The following is a 16,260-nucleotide window of genomic DNA, read 5'->3' as shown; positions in this document are numbered from 1 at the left end:
CCATCTAAAATAAAGGTGTGGAACACAAACGTAAGATGACCTCCTTATGATGCACTGTAATGTAGTCTTCTTAAATTCAGTGGCTTAGCAGAGAAAATCTTCACCAAAATTTCTGCATACTGGGAAATTAGTTTTACAGCTATGCCTTGAAAATCAGGCATGAGGCTTCTTGAAAAGAATGCAATTTAAAACAATGCATTTATTTTTGACAATTATTGTTTCCGGATATTGTTTCTTTTAAAAGTTTTTTTTCAGTAAAAGACAACCATGAGAAAAATAATAGCATCTATGACACACATTTAGAGATGAATATGTCCACAAATACCTGCTTTTGGAAGCTGCATGACGTTTCATACTTTACACAATGGCAGACCCTACATGATCAACTGCTGCCATGAAATTCTCACTCATGTTTATGTAATTATTCAAGTTGTCTGTTCAAAGGAGATAGAAGAAAACTTTAAACTGAGAATCTTTATTCACACAATGATTATAGCACAATATTAGCATGATTTGGATGCCGAGGCTCCAAAACCTAGGAGAAGGAAACACCCAGACGTTCCAGCCCACAACATGCTGCACACTCCTTTATCCCTTTGTCTCCAGCTGTAGATGAGGATATTCATTATTTCCATGTGTCAAGCACAGAAATTGATTACAAATTAGAGGCACATGCTTTTACTAAAGACAGGAACTGAATTATGACTAGATTGTAGTTCCAAATTACACCAGTATATGAAAATATATAAGCTGCAGGGTAATACAGCTCAAGATGAATTTGTCCTTTTTATCTCACAAATGAAAGCTATTCTTTATCCAACAAAAACCTAGAAATAGACAGTATTCAAAAAATCACAAAGTTGATGCAACACTTCATCTTGTTATTTGTCACTAAAAATGTCTTTTAAACATTTTTATCCTTTTTTTTTATTCATTTTTCCCCTCAATTTTTTTTACTTATGAGATCTTTTTAAGTATGGAAAAACCCTAAAAAAACCCTCTAAATTAAAGCCACAAAAAACCCCAAACAAACCACAAAGCCAAAAAAACCCCAAACAACAAAAGGGGGGTGGGCAGAGGGAGAGGGGAAGAGAGAGAACATTCATTGCCTCATTCAATTCTAAAGCTCCATCTCTTTTATCAAGAGAAGCTGATATTTTTTAAATTCTGTGTTGAAAGGTGTGGAGATTTCTTTTTACCTTTTTATTTCAGCCTGTGAGTTACATGTATTTTTGAAAGAACTTCCAGGTTCTCTAGTTGAAAAAGGCAATCATATGTCTGAGTACATATACAATAGGAAATGACAATGGAGCATTTTAATTCTTATTTTTTGAAGAAAAAATAGTGACTATACCCCAACATGGAAATAAGAAAGTGCTTTCTTTAATTGGCAGAGTTCTGCATGCATCTTATTGGAAAGAAGCAAAGTTGGTTTCAGTAGTAAACTGAATGGTTCTATGGTTAGCACAGTTCTGTTTCAGTAGTAAAAAGCTCATTCTGTCTACACCCAGAGGAGCCTGGACTTCCTTCCTATTTAATACTGAGGAAAGGAATTTTGTTTGTGATCCAGTACTCATTTTATTTTGTGTTTCAGAACTATAATCACTGGCTGAGCCTACCAGGAGTGGCTCACAGGAAATTCAGATTTTCTCCTAATCTTGGTCACAGACTTTTCTACGAGATCTTAGTCACTTTCTTATATTGCAATCTCCAAAACCCCCCGAAACAAACAAACAAACACAACCCCCCTCCCCCCCCAAAAAATAAAACAAAACAGGGCACTTACCAAATTATTATATTACTTTGAGATTCTTGGAAGAATGATATTAATACAAGCAGTTAAGTATAGTAGGAAATATTTTTAATGAAATCAAAATTTGATATAGGAAAACACTAATAGTAAAGAACACTGTACCTTAGCTGACTGATGAGAAACATCTTCTAAAACTGTCCAGTCTTTTGCTGACATTACAAACAGCAATATTTTACTTTGGTGATTGTCAGCATGAAATATGAATCACTTAGTATTTGATCCAAATTCTCCCTATTTTGACTTTCATTTGACTGGAACTGGAAACGTCTTTGAAATCTTCATTTTTTTTCAGAAATGAAAGAAATTCAGTCTTTTTAATGGCTTTTAAATTTTAATTGATAATTATTAGTAGGGAAAGCTTTTCAGAGTGAAAGAGAAACTTGAGAAGACTCTTATAAAACCAGTTTCACTTTGGGCTAAAGAGAGATCAGACTGCCAGTCCCATGCTTTGCCTATCTGGAGTGGGCTTGTATCAATTAGTGAATCCTTTGCTTTAAAAAGAAATTATTCTCCTGGTCTCTGTTGGCAGGTAGGGATGGCACAGAAACCATCAATCTCTGATTACTTTCAACATTTTCTCCTGAAAAGAGACCATACAAGATTTTTTTTTGCTTAGTATTTTTTCAAGTTTCTATGGATAAAAAAGGAGAGTTATACTCCTTTTTTATACTCCAAAAGCCACATTTAATATGTCTCTTCTGCACAGCGTGAGCTGAAATGCGTCACTTTCATTGTTTTGGCTTCCATCAGCTCACCTAGGAAATTTTTATTTTCTCTGAATGGATGTTTCTCAACTCTTTCTTTAAAGGCAATCCAGGTAGTAAGCTCCTGTCTCCCAACTCTCTGGAAAGACAGTATGAGCAGATGTATTCAGCTGAAATAGTCAGAAAGAAACTTTATCTCCTTTATACCAATAGGAATCCTTTTTTTTTTTTTTTGGAAGAGTGTGTGCATATGTGCAGGGATGGGTGAATTTGTGAATTTTCTTAGCAGATGGAAGGTCACGGGTGGTTTTGCATCGAAACATAATTAAATTGCATTGATTAAATTAAATGTCTGACAAATGTATGGCCTACTCATCCCACCATGAATAGGGCACATAAAATTCAGCTCCATACTCCAGCAGCAACTATTTGCTTTTGGAAAGGGAAATGAATCTGGAGTGAACTCACTTGATGCTTCCTGACTCTGAATCCTTCATGAAAATTATTCCTCCATCAGCTTGGGATGAGAAAGCAAATCACTCACAATTAGCAGGCTTGTCTTTTTTTTTTTATTTTATTAGCACTTACACCAGTCATAGAGCTGCTGATGCCAGAGAACACCTTTCTCATACCCAACAAAATTGCCTCATACATGCCTGGGAAGATCATGCTGATCAAAAATAATTAAGAAGGAAGAAGAGTTATTAAAGCTGAAGGCAGCTATCTAATTGCAAATACTGAGTAGCATAATCTTTACCACAGTATGAGGGAACACACTGTAGCTGTTGCTTCATTCTGTTCAATCTCTGAACTCAATTGACACAAAGCAAAAACTAAGTATAGTCTAAATAATCTGGGGACAGGGACTGGTATCTGTCAGTGATGTTTGCAGAGAAGTCAGTTCGCCATTTACATTTCAGATTATAGGTAATGAAAATTGAATCAGTAATAAATACCAGTAAAGGTCTAACACAGCAAGGTTTTTGAACATCCACAATTCTACATGGTTTCAAAGTACTGTCTCTGATTATTTATGTATTTAGGAAATACTCAGAGCTCAATTTAGGGAGTTGTCAAACTTCTATAAATTTTTCATCAGTTGGAGCAGTAAAGTAAAATCAAATTTTTGTAGGACTGGGACCTGCTTAATTAACTGATGTCCAATGAGAACCTCAAACAGAAATCAGTATAAAAATTCTCCTAGGGCTTCATTTATGTAAAATGGGCCAGTACAAAAGCTTTCCTCAAAAATGACAGAACTACACTATAACTACTCAAGGATCTTTAATCAACTGACTTGGGTTAGAAACCACTTTAGGAGACATATATTATGGAATATTTTCTTTCTTCCCAAATGGTAAAAAAATCAAAAGCTTTTCCTAAGAATTTCATTATTTTAAGAATTTCACTCAAGCAAGAAGTACATTCTTGCTCGTTCAGTAGAACATCACATTTTAGTATAAAGGGGTTAGAATTAAGTTTGATTTTGATATTTTGGAGACTTAGAGACTTACATTTTTTGGCATTTCCTTGGCAGAGGTAAATGTGAGGGGAAAAAAGGTAGATTACAAGGAATGCTAGTGAAATTATATAGCTATTTAATGCCTTAATCTGCAGGGCTATAAATTCTGCAGGATTATTTCATCTGCGTTCTCTTACTTGTACCTCAGTGAACAAAATGAATAATTAGAGAGGATATCACAAAATAGATTGTGTGCACTCTATTTGTGTGTTTGGTTTAAGTGCATGGGTAAAAAGTGTGTCCTTAGTGTCTTTCAAATGTTCTCATGCATGTTTAGTGCTTGTCCTGGTATGATAAATAGATATTAAAGCCTAATGATAAAGTTGGTTTTTTTAAAGATTTTTACTTCAAATTGTAAGTTTTGTACAAAACCAACATGGGATCCTGGTGTGGAGCTTTTTTGTCATCAAGAATGAGCATTACAATTGCTTGTGTGAAAGATATTTTTGGGTGGGCAAGTTAAAAATAATTTTGGTCTTGTTTTATGTAAAAAATAGCAAATTTGGTTAAAAACAAAGTGTAAGTGATTCTAATTGTTCTTCCTTGGACACTTATATATAAGTAAGGGTTTGTGAGCATACTAGATTTTTCTAGGATAGTCTAGAGATGTTTGTAATGTGACCTATATAACATTTTGCTTATAGGCTATTGCTGTCATTCAGAATCCCCTGGCAAATGCTTACTTGAGAGCAGAAGGCTTCCATGTTTTACTGGAAGAAGATATTTCCCATCCTGTAGCTGGAAGAATTCCTTTTCTTTTCCCAGGAGAAGAAACACACTCTTCAGAATAATCTCCCACTTGGAATAGTCACAAACACTGAAAGCATATCTCATGATATGCCACACAAAGCTACTCAGTTTATTAAAAATCTCATGGGTTGAAAACAATTTGCTTTCAATGCTCTCTCCAAGAATTTATCTACACAGACAGCTTTTTCGGATTCTGAGATAGTGTTAGCAGCCAAGAAATCTGGCATTCACATGTTTTCAAATCTACTTAAATCAAAATAAAACACATTTAGGCAGTATATAGCCTGGGCAAGAGCTCATTGTGAAACTGAACTTGTTTTTTAAGATGTATGAATGCAAAGGGACAGGACCAAGGCTTTAGCTTTTGTATGGTTCAGTGCAAAGCCAAAATGGCAGAGCAAGTGTGACAGACAGGAAGTGCTCTTCTTCCACTTACAGCTGAGAGACAGAGCTCAGCAGATCTCCATCTACCTCTACAGTTATTATATACTGACTTATAATTGAGGCTCAGTAGCTAGGCATTAATGCTTAATTGATAATGCTAGTGCTAAATGCACTGGTATCCCTGCTGAGGTGAGTGTCTGAGGGGACATTTTTCTCTGTGAACTCATCGATTCCAGGGGAACCAGAGATGAAGGATGATAGACAAAGAATTCTTACATAGACACATATTTATTTCTTCTGTCATGACAAGCACCAGTCTCAGCTGTAGGGGAGAAGTCTGCAGCAACCAAAGCTCCTCAAGCCCAGTAACCATAGTATTTCTATGTGGTACTAGCTTCTATAGAGGTAATCAATCAGTTATTACCTAATAAAAGCCTAATAAAAGCCTGCTTGACCCTCACACTGCCTCCATGTTAGAGGATTTCAAGCCTGAAAATTCAGCTACATATGCAAGTGGTCACAGTGTGCAGAGCTCTCAGAAAGCCTTTATGCCAATGACAAGTCACACAGGAATCTTCTAAGAAAGCCAGGGGCACAGACATGGAGACAGCTATTTTCTATACCAACAAATTTCTCCGGGGTAGAAAACTAATTTCAGTTTTCAATCCCTTTCTTCTTGCAGAAAGTCCCAGATGCATGTCAAATAGCATAGAAACCTTGTGCAATCCACTGCCCTCCATCAGACACTAAGCTGCAACTAACACCCGAACAAGGTCTGTGAGTTGGAACCCCACAGAGGCTTTAACTTTGAAGCTGTCCACATTCCCTCTTATTGCGATGCTCATTTTGCTTGGAATTATCTTCAAAGTTAAAATATCTAGGAGATTCTGATATGTGATAATACAGGAAAGAGAATCAGATGTTTCTGTGAACATTGCAAATACAGAACCATGTTAAGGAAACTTTCCTGTCTGGTCATTCAGGAGCCACTCTGTCAGTCACAATTCCACAGTCAGAGACTTTCTTTGCTGGGACTGAAGCCCCTTTACAGTGTGTGGCTCCAGGGACCCAACAGGGGTCTTGACCTCCTACATACCCTACACTCACACAGTGAGACAAGGTTTCCTTACCAGCTCAATTCTGTTTCTCATAACAGAGTACAAGAACTCTGAATCCTTAAAGTAACTCACTCTTGGTGTGACACCAGAATAACAGCTCAAGCCAGGTGTCAGAAAGGACCCTGAACAAAGGGCTGCTTGGGCTTTTATACCCTCCTAGTTTAAGCCCACAAAAGTCAGTGGTCACTGGCTCCTGCTGTGTCTCTGAGCGCGCCCCTCACCTCGCTGGGCCAAAGGACTTTGCTATGCAAAGGGTCAGCAGTTCATGGCCCCTGGCCTCGGGATCCTCCCACCCAGAGCTCAGCCTGCAGCTCACACTGCAGCTGCAAACCCAGCTACCTGTGCTGAATGGAATCCCCAACAGCTAACAGGAAATTTCCAGGTACTGCCAATGATACATCTTACCGCTGCAGGATTTCCTTCACAGATTTCGCAGCAGATGTTCTAAAACTTTGTAGAGCTTATTTTCAGATGGGCAGGGTGGGGTGCAAAGCTCTCAAACACAGTACCCTCAAACCTGTTTCCCAGTCTGAACTGCTGTTGAAGTCACCTATATTCACAACTACTTTCTGATAATGATTATAAATATTCATCAAGGGGATATTTGTTCACTCTAGTGTATGGAAAGCAACGATTCCATATTCAGCAATAAACACAAATATTTATTATGTGCCATTTTATTACTTCAGTCATCTAATAGATAGGAATAAACATGTGTCTTAGATATACAATGCACACTTTGTATAGGGAATGCTAAAGGTTAATTTATCATAAGTTGAAATCAAGACATCTTTGGCAGTGATACGGTGAATTGTACCATCTGCCATTTTATTAAATATATTTACACAGACAAAATGAAAATCAAAGCTGCTGACTATATAGATCACATTGTTGAATCAGTTGAACCTCCTTCTGGATCACACTTTACTGTCTGATGTGCTTCTAAACATCATAAAGTTCTGCACCCAAAAATTGAGTAGAGCGAGTACTATTTACTTTACAATCAGAAAGGAGATCCCAGAGCAGGACATCAGGCAAGTTCCTGATCACAACTGACATCCAGATGAAAAGTCTGTTCATGGTTTGGGGCCCCAGACCAGAGACTCCATGGTCAGGTATAGCCTTGGCTATGGTGGGAGCTGTGACTCAGGCAGGGACCAAGTTCAAGAGCTTCTGCCTGAAATCAGCTCCCATGGGTCAGCCCTTGTAAGCCTTCCCCTGGAGCTGTCTCAGGGAGCCTCTCCCAGTGACACCAGCTGGCTCTGAGCTCAGGCAGACAAAGCCTCATGATGGGAGAGGATTTGCTCAGGGTCCCTCCAGCACAGTTGTTTACATGCAAACATGCTACTGTTGTGAAGGATTCAGCACTTCAGCCAGATCATTTTATCTATCTGCTTCCAGCCCATTTCAAAGTGAAGTAATTCACTTGGCAATTGCAGAAGTGTAAGGGGTGTGTGAGGAATCAATTTAGAAGAGGCAGCTGAAAAAAAAGGTAATTTGTTATGACATGGTAAGTTGGTTGTTTATAATTGTTGGTAGCTTTTGTAAAGATTTTTGACTTCCAGAGAGTTAACCACCTTCTAGTGTCTCATTGTCTTCTAATGAGGAAGAATGGACAAATGGGGGAGCATTTAACTTTCTAGATTTATTGCCTGATTTTCTTAGTGTTGTATAATTCAGCTCAATTACCCAAGACAAAAAAATGTCAACAGATTGCTTTTATTTTGTTAAAATCTGCTATTGGAAATAACCTCTGAAGCAGTACATCTTTCTTGGAGAACAATGCAAAATTAACTGGATGTATTTTATATTTTTCCAGTTCTTCATGCATTGGCTATTACAACTACATGCTACTCACTGGATACAAATTAGTCTAGTGGTCTGATCTGATGTGAAAGCGTGTTTCATCTAAAACAAGGGAAAAAAGAGTAGAAGACTAACTAACTAAATAAATTGTTTTATTTTAAATGTCCCTCATCCTGGGGGAGAAAAACAATGAAACTATTCCGTGAAATAACTTCTCAAAAATGTGCCTCAAACCAGTAGTGCATGAGTGGTTTTCAGAATTACAACTTGTATTTTTACTTTTTTCCTAAGTAAATGTCACAAAATTTCCAACTCCATTATTATATTGAGCTCTCAGTAATAATGGTATGGTTTAGTCTACGACATATGTTGACCTTTGTAAGTTGCTTTCTGCTTTGGTTTTTCCTTTTGATTAATTTTAGTAACTATTTTGATAAGTGCTATCTATTAGTAGGTACCATGATCCCAGAGGTCAGAGGTCTCTGATTTTTGCCATTTCTTTCACTACTTGTTTTGAGATTGAAGTCCTCAGTGTTTCAATGCCTTCCATTTGGCTCTTCTAAAATAGGACTGAATTATTTTAAATCTATAGTGATGAAATAATGAATGCTTGCACAGAGATTTGAGAATATAAAGTGCTCTATAAATACCAAGCATTATTATTACCAGTCTATAATGGAAGAATGCAGTCCTGGAAGGAAACCAACAATGAATTCAAAGCTGAGGGATTAAAACTAATGATTTCAGAGGAAAGAACAAATTTAGCCTGAGACGTGTGTGTTGTATAAACACATTTTCAGAGACCTCACACTACCTTCAAATGTTGCCCTGTCACACAAATCCCAACAAAAGTACAAGAATTTTATGCTTTAAAAATAAGCAACAAAAGGTCTCAAAGCATTTGCAGGTCACAAACACACTATAACCTTAATCTGGTTGCTGGGAAATTATATTGGATGTCTCATTAGAGTTTGGCCCAGGATGTCTTGAGTATTTACCATGACAAACCTCACAGTTAACACTGCCTAACACAGCACACAATTCCAGGTGCATGGACAGTGGAATAACAGCTCCCTCCCCAGTATCTTCTATGTCACAGGGTGTGTGTGTCCTGGTACAGTATGTTCATCCATACTTGACCTGTGGCATCTGTGATGTTTAACAACACTGTGGTCATGGACAAGCATTCAGGAGATTGGTGTCTGTTTTGCTGTATGGCTTTATGCATATCTACCTCTTAGTCTGTGTCTCTTTCTTCCACAGATACATTTTTATTTTTTCCTCAGATGAGCACTATAGTGGAGTAGGCAACACCATTATTTTATGTATTTTTCATTTACTTTTTCATACAGAAGATGGTCAATTTCAGTGTATCATGACCTCCACAATAGTTGAATACCAGAACAATATTGTGTTCCAATTATATTTTATTTTTATATCTTTATTTTTATTGAGGTTAGCCTGAGACACAGAGTTTGAGAACTTAAATACAATAAAGTTGCTGATAGATAAGCAACTCTATATAGAGTTGTGATCCATCTTCTCTACTTATTTGTCACCAAAGTTAGGAACCATAAACTTATGAAGCACCATCTAAAGTGTTATAAACTTGCTGTAGAAGTACAAAACTGATCTAGCTTAAGCAGCTCTGAATAGAGCAGATATTTATTATCTTCAGGACATAGTATTGGGGGAAGGAGTTGCTTCCGAAATTATCAGGCTCCTGTGCAAATTACATTTTTATAATGATTTCTGCAATTTTGAATTATCTGCTATAAGATTCACTAAAAAACAAGTAAAGTGTTGGGTTTAAAGCAGTACACTGAGCAAATGAAGTATCCTTCCATACACTCCAGCAGGGAGAGTGTTGAGTATGGGGTTTCTGAGGCATCAGGAACTGATTTTATCCAGCAGCAGGGAGAGGTAAAATATGTGAGTATAGGCACACTGCAATCCTCCTAGCTCTTTGTCATAACATATTATTATATTTGATTTTGTTTTGCTGTGGGAAGAAAATTCAGTTCTAGGGTGTCAGAGGTTGTAATATGGAGAATTAATTTCAGATCAGGAAAAAGTGCATGTGTTCTAAGTCAGAAAAAGAGGACAGCTGAGTAAAGAGTTGTGGAATACCTTAGCTGGAAGTTTGAAAGCAGGCAAATGACACACACTTATGGCATCCTGTGAGTAGCAATCATGGTACGGTGGTTTAGTGCATTGATATACCTGAAACCTTTCTTCTCTTGCTCATCACTTACTCAAACATCCTTTGGGGAGTGGATATATGAATGCTTAGAGGGAAAGCATTTTCATTTGAAAGATTTATTGCAGAAACCTTATCCTGTTGAGGAAGGTTATGATTTCAATCTCACAGTCCTTAAAACCTTCTAGAGAAGTAGAATTCGACACACATTTGAGTATTTCCTGCTGACCAGTCATTTCCATGATGCCCTCCTTTGACTGGAGTTTATCGTGATGCATCTGTACACAGGCTAAGTGAGCATAGAGACTTTTGCAGTATAAACAATAATAACGTGAGAGAAAAAGAGCTTTTTAATGACTTGTGATGTCCACATTAAAAGCAATGTAGATAAGGTTTTTATTTTAAAAATGTGTGCTTTTTAATCTTACAGCATACCATTATGATATAGAGAGCAGAAATGCTAAACTAAGTGAGAACTGGTTGGAAATTTCCTGAGAGTACTGAAAAGTTTTCACTTCACATTGAATAAATAAGTTTCATTTGAAACAAAGTCTTGGACCATACTTCTTGGTATTTTAATCACTGGGATATATAGGGAATTTTGCACCTTTCTTTTCTTGCTCTCTTGGGCTCAGTTAATTAATATTCATGTAAAACATAGCTACTCTAGCAGAGAACATTGAAAAAAACCCTATTGCATAATAACAAATGTGTTTGAAGGTAATTTATTCAGCTTCTTTGTGTGGAAGCGAGGATCAAATCCTGTTCAACATGAGGCAAAAGAGAGGTGGAATTTGCTAACTAAGTTGTACAATCACTAAAAGCAATTCTGCAGCATGACTTCCTCAGTTAAGCCTTTTTTTTTCCCTAGGAAACCTAGGCTGTAATAAATGGTATAGTAAATCCATTTTTTAACCTTTGTAGTTCCAGATTAAAGTGAACCTGAATAATGTGTCATCTGGCCTCCTATAGCCATTGCAAAATCAGCATAAAATCCCTTGATCCTATCTGATTTGGAAGCAATGCACTTGTCAACCTACACCTGATCCATGCATGTCATATTTTCTCTGGTGAGTGATGCAGCAACACACAGGTTGAATATTTAGTTATCACAGATATACAAGATATCTTGAAATTTTGGAATCTCAGAAATGCCCATGAAATGGTTAAAGGACTATCCATCCTTTCTCCGAATGTTCTTAAGTATTGAGACCCTCAAGACAACTGAAGATCATCCTTACATTGCCAGTTATCCCTAGGGTATCAACAGGATAAGTGACAACTCATACTGTTCTCTTTTGACAATATAGTCCTTCCTATTCCCCATGATAAATTACTAATGATACTGATAATACTAATAGGATCCTTTTTACAAGAGATGGGTTTAAAATTGGCTTACTTACCAACCAGTGTTGGTGAGCACTTTACCATCAATAATGTCTATTTTTAAGGTTGTCTCAAGCTTAAACATACATCTTATTGTAACCAGTTTTGTCTCTCAAAGAGCACTGTACAGAAAATTAAATATCTGTGTTCCTGAAAATATTTTTTCAGCAATGGGTACTGTTTTTCAAAGGTAACTTGAGCATCATCAATGGACAGGTATTATATATATAATGGACAGCAAAGCTGCATCTACAACATTATGGTATGTGCTTTGAATATATAATGTAAAAAAGAGTAAATCTAAGGAGGCTGATAATGCCCAGAATTAATTTGTTTCATGTTTCAGCTGTCTTCTTAAAATATGTCTTAAATATCCTTTAATTTTAAAGCTCAAAAGATGCAGAAATTTTTGCTGCAGCAAACACGTCAAAATCCAGTACGCCAATTTATTAATGTAAAGTTAAGTTTTTGTTTACTAAGTGGGGCATTGTCAAGCCTCATCCTGAATTGTTAACTTTGTCAGATTTGTAGACACCATAAGAAAAAGCTGTAACCTAAACTGAAGGAAGACTCTTGTACACAGTCCTACTCTGTTTGTTCCAGGAAGTGCGAAGCCTTAAAAGAACTCTTGAATCAAGTTCAGAGTCTTGATAAGGAATGAAAAAAGTCATTAAGGATCAAATCTATTTCTTATTAAGGACCCAAGCTAGCTACTGCTTCTCTGGAATTTAGTGTGGCAGATGCAGTACCACCTAAAGAAACAAAATTGCACTTTTCGTGCAGCTAAATAATTTCAAAGAAAGAAAATTAGTTCTTCCACTAATCTTCTACCCCAGAAAGACTTCTGAAATGTTATATATGATGTCAGTAATCTCCTAAACCAGCAGGAATTCAATGGCTGAATATCTGTAACCTTTAGCTTTGAATCTTTTAATTATGCTTTTACCTCTAGCTATTTATCAGATTTACAAATTTGCCAATGTAGACTAAGACTCCTGGAGTTTTTCTGGGCCACTTGGAGTGAAGTACATTCTGTGAGTGGGGTCTCTCTGTCTTGGTTTATTTCACCGGCCTATCCCACAGTAAGTCCTCTTGCTGGCTTAGCAAGTCTAGCAGTAAGCAAAGAGGTACCTCCAAGCTTTAGATAAGATGAATCATATTGTGCCTTCTATATAAAAAGCCCCAAAACTTTGCAACACTAAAGAAACATTGAGGCCGGTGGCATTTCTCTCAAGTATGTTGAATGTGAAGCCTTGCATTAGACCAAGGACAGTTTTCTGACTCTTCTCCTGATGGAATAGTGGGAGGAGAAAAAATAGACATTTGATGTGGCACTTCGAAGCTCAGAATGTGTAATTTTCTCTGTGCAACTAGTCCACAGCATGCAGATGATTACTGGCATATATTTTAGTGTGTAACTCTCCAATGCTAAACCTTCACTCATGACAGCATGGCCCACATGAGAAGCCCTTTTTTTTTGGCTCTTAAGACCCTCTGGTAGCTCTCCACAGCAGCGTGTGAAGGGGAAAGCAGTATTTTTCTGCTATTCTCTCTCACTGCTCTTGTCCCAGAATCAGAGTGGTACTCCCGGTTGTAGCTTCACTCCACCAGATGCTGCCCCATCAATGGCAATGGCCATCTGTGTCTTTTCTCCACTCATCTTTCTATCCCTATTATGTATCTCCTCTGTGAAAGTATGAATGTGGAAAGGTGTTTTCTTGCTTCATCCATCCCTTCTGTCCTTCACATATGATCTTGCAGCTCCTCTATCTATGCAATGATAGAAGGCATGAAAATTGAGGAGCCGCAGCTTTTCCCTCCATGTCAAGGAAAGAGGTGTTAACATTATCTCTGCTGATTAATTTTATTGCAAATTTTTGGTCTTCAATTTTTCCATATTCCAATGGTGACAAATAGATTATTGCCAAGACTGAGAGCTCTGTGCAGTTCTCTTGCCCTCCTGCATCCAAATGCATGGTGTAGTTTGGATGACCCTTGCCTTATTTTCATTTTCCTTATTGATTTCTACTGTTTGGAAGCTCACTCAAGCTATCTGGAAAATGGCATGTTTGAACTGGATAAGAAACAGGAATGGAAGTGAGTTGGAGGTGATAAAGATCAGGGCTGCACTCTCGTACTATATACATAGATTCCTTTGCACTTACCCCCTCTCCCAATGGTTTATGTGCTCCTGACTTGTCTGACCTGGTACAAAACATAGGACTGGCCCCAACACTGAGCCCCAGGGAGCCCCTCTTGTGGCACCACCAGCTGGATGTGACTCCATTCACCACTGCTCTCTGGACCTGGCATCCAGACAGTTCTTAACCCAGTGAAGAGTGCCCCTGTCCAAGCTGTGGGTTGCCAACTCCTCCAGGAGTGTGCTATGGGAAACAGTGTCAAAGGCTTTGCTGAAGTCCAGGTGGAAACATCCACAGCCTTTCCTTCATCCACTAGTCAGGTTACCTGGTCATAAAAGGAAATCAGTTTGGTCAAGCACCTGCCTTTGCAAAACTCATGCTGGCTGGGCCTGATCCCCTGGCTGTCCTGTACATCTGATCACATTCAAGATAATCTGTTCCATAACTTTCTCTGGCACCAAGGGCCTGCTGTCAGGCCTGTAAATTTCCACATCCTCCTTCCAACTCTTCTTGTAGATGTGCATCACATTGGCTAACCTCCAGATGCCTGGGACCTCTCTGGTTAACCAGGACTGATGAGAATTCATAAAATGATAGGATATACTGAGTTGGAAGGGACCCTTTAGGATCATTGAGTCAAACACCTGGCCCTGCAGAGGATACCCCAGAAATCACACACTGTGCCTAAAAGCATGGTCCAAACCCTTGAACTCTCTCAGACTTGGTTCTGTGACCTCTTCACTGGGCCTGTTTCTGTGCTCAACCACCGGCTGGATGAAAAACCTTTTCTTGATATCCAACCAAACTTCCTCCAGCTCAGCTTCATGCTGTTTGCTCAAGTCATGTCACTACCCATGAGAAAGATGAGATCAGTACCTGCCCCTCCACTTCTCCTTGTGAGGATGGAGAGTAGCTTGGGACTCTTCTACCAGCATCTTCAGTACCACTTGTGTGAATCCTACTCCTCCTATCCATAGTCTTACAGGTCTCTAAGGAGGAGGGTAGCTGCAGGAAAGCTAGAAGGCTGAGCAAATTTTTCCCAGAAATGTTGTATAGTGTCTGACTTTGGAGATGTTTAAGATTTGATTGGACAAAGCTTTGACTTTCTAGATCTGTTGTGGGCAGGGACTTGGACTAGGTGACTTCCAGAGGCCTCTTCCAAACTAAATTATTCTGTGTTTCTGTGCAGAAAGATATATACTAATTTTCTAAATCATTCCACACTGGTGTTGAAAAGTATCTTGGGAACTCTTTATATAAAAGAGATAAGAGAAATTTAATGGATTATTATTTTTATTGTCATTATGATTATTATTATTATTATTGCTAATATTCATCTTGTATGAGAGGAAACTTTGGTAAGTATAGAGAAAGAAGATCAGGGAACCCATTTGCAATGCAGCAACCTCATGCAAATGCAAGCCTGTGTGCAGAAGCATAACAAAAAATATTACTGCAAAAATAACTGACAGTAACATGCTGCTGCCAACTGCCATTTCTCTCTATGAATTAATCTTTTATTTCTCTCTGGATTTACCATAGGTGTTATATTTGGAATACCCTTATGATTGAATTGAGATCCTTTTAATCTCATTCCTCATACTACAACAGAATAAACCCCTTTATTGCCCAAATTTCCTTAGTATATTAGGAATCATAGAATTTGTCTTATACCTGACTGCAGTAAATCAGTAAGAAGAAATGCTTTTTAAAAGTAAATAGTCTGGGAAGATTTTCACACAACTAACCAATGACTATATTAAGTGCTGTCATAGTAAATAAATAAAAAAAATAAATAATGAATATTTGCCAGTCTCTCTTCCCTTAAAAACAAAAACAACTGCATTTTCATTTTTATTTTCTCTCCAAATGTGGTCCTGGAATAACTCTTACTGCATTAGAAAAGCAATGATTAACTTTGATTCTGACTGAAAGGAAGAGAAATGGGATCTTGGAAATACTCTGGAAAACAGCATGGTTTTTATGTCAAGAAAAAGACCACTCTGTATTTTGAAAGAATATAAAGCATTTTCCTAGTATTTTACCCATTAAATATGGTGTTTTAAAATGCAGTCAGGTCTGTGTATACTTCAAGTTTCTCTAGAATGTGTTAAAAATTTTACTGTATGAGTGGGAGACTGTAGTAGCTGGACTTCTCAATTTTCATCAATATTAAGTTTATTAGTATCTTAATTTTTCATTATATTATATTAGACTGTCAAAATATTGGAGTATCTTTCCTGTCCTACTTGCCATGCTTATTCAATGTATAACAGCTCTTTCCACTTACTAATCAGAGTGAATGTTCCTTTCTCAATGGCATATGCAAAGGCATGCATACTACAGCATAGATAACTACATGTCATAGACAGGTCAAAAGTCTATTAATTTCACACACATATTGCCTCTTACCAAATATCTCCTTCAGAAAAAGAA

This window comes from Agelaius tricolor, unplaced genomic scaffold (genome assembly GCF_023055355.1).
Source record: "Agelaius tricolor isolate 1412-34295 unplaced genomic scaffold, bAgeTri1.0.p SCAF_5, whole genome shotgun sequence".
NCBI lineage: Eukaryota > Metazoa > Chordata > Aves > Passeriformes > Icteridae > Agelaius > Agelaius tricolor.
The sequence above is the reverse complement of the archived record's forward strand: the minus strand, read 5'-3'. Positions refer to the sequence as shown.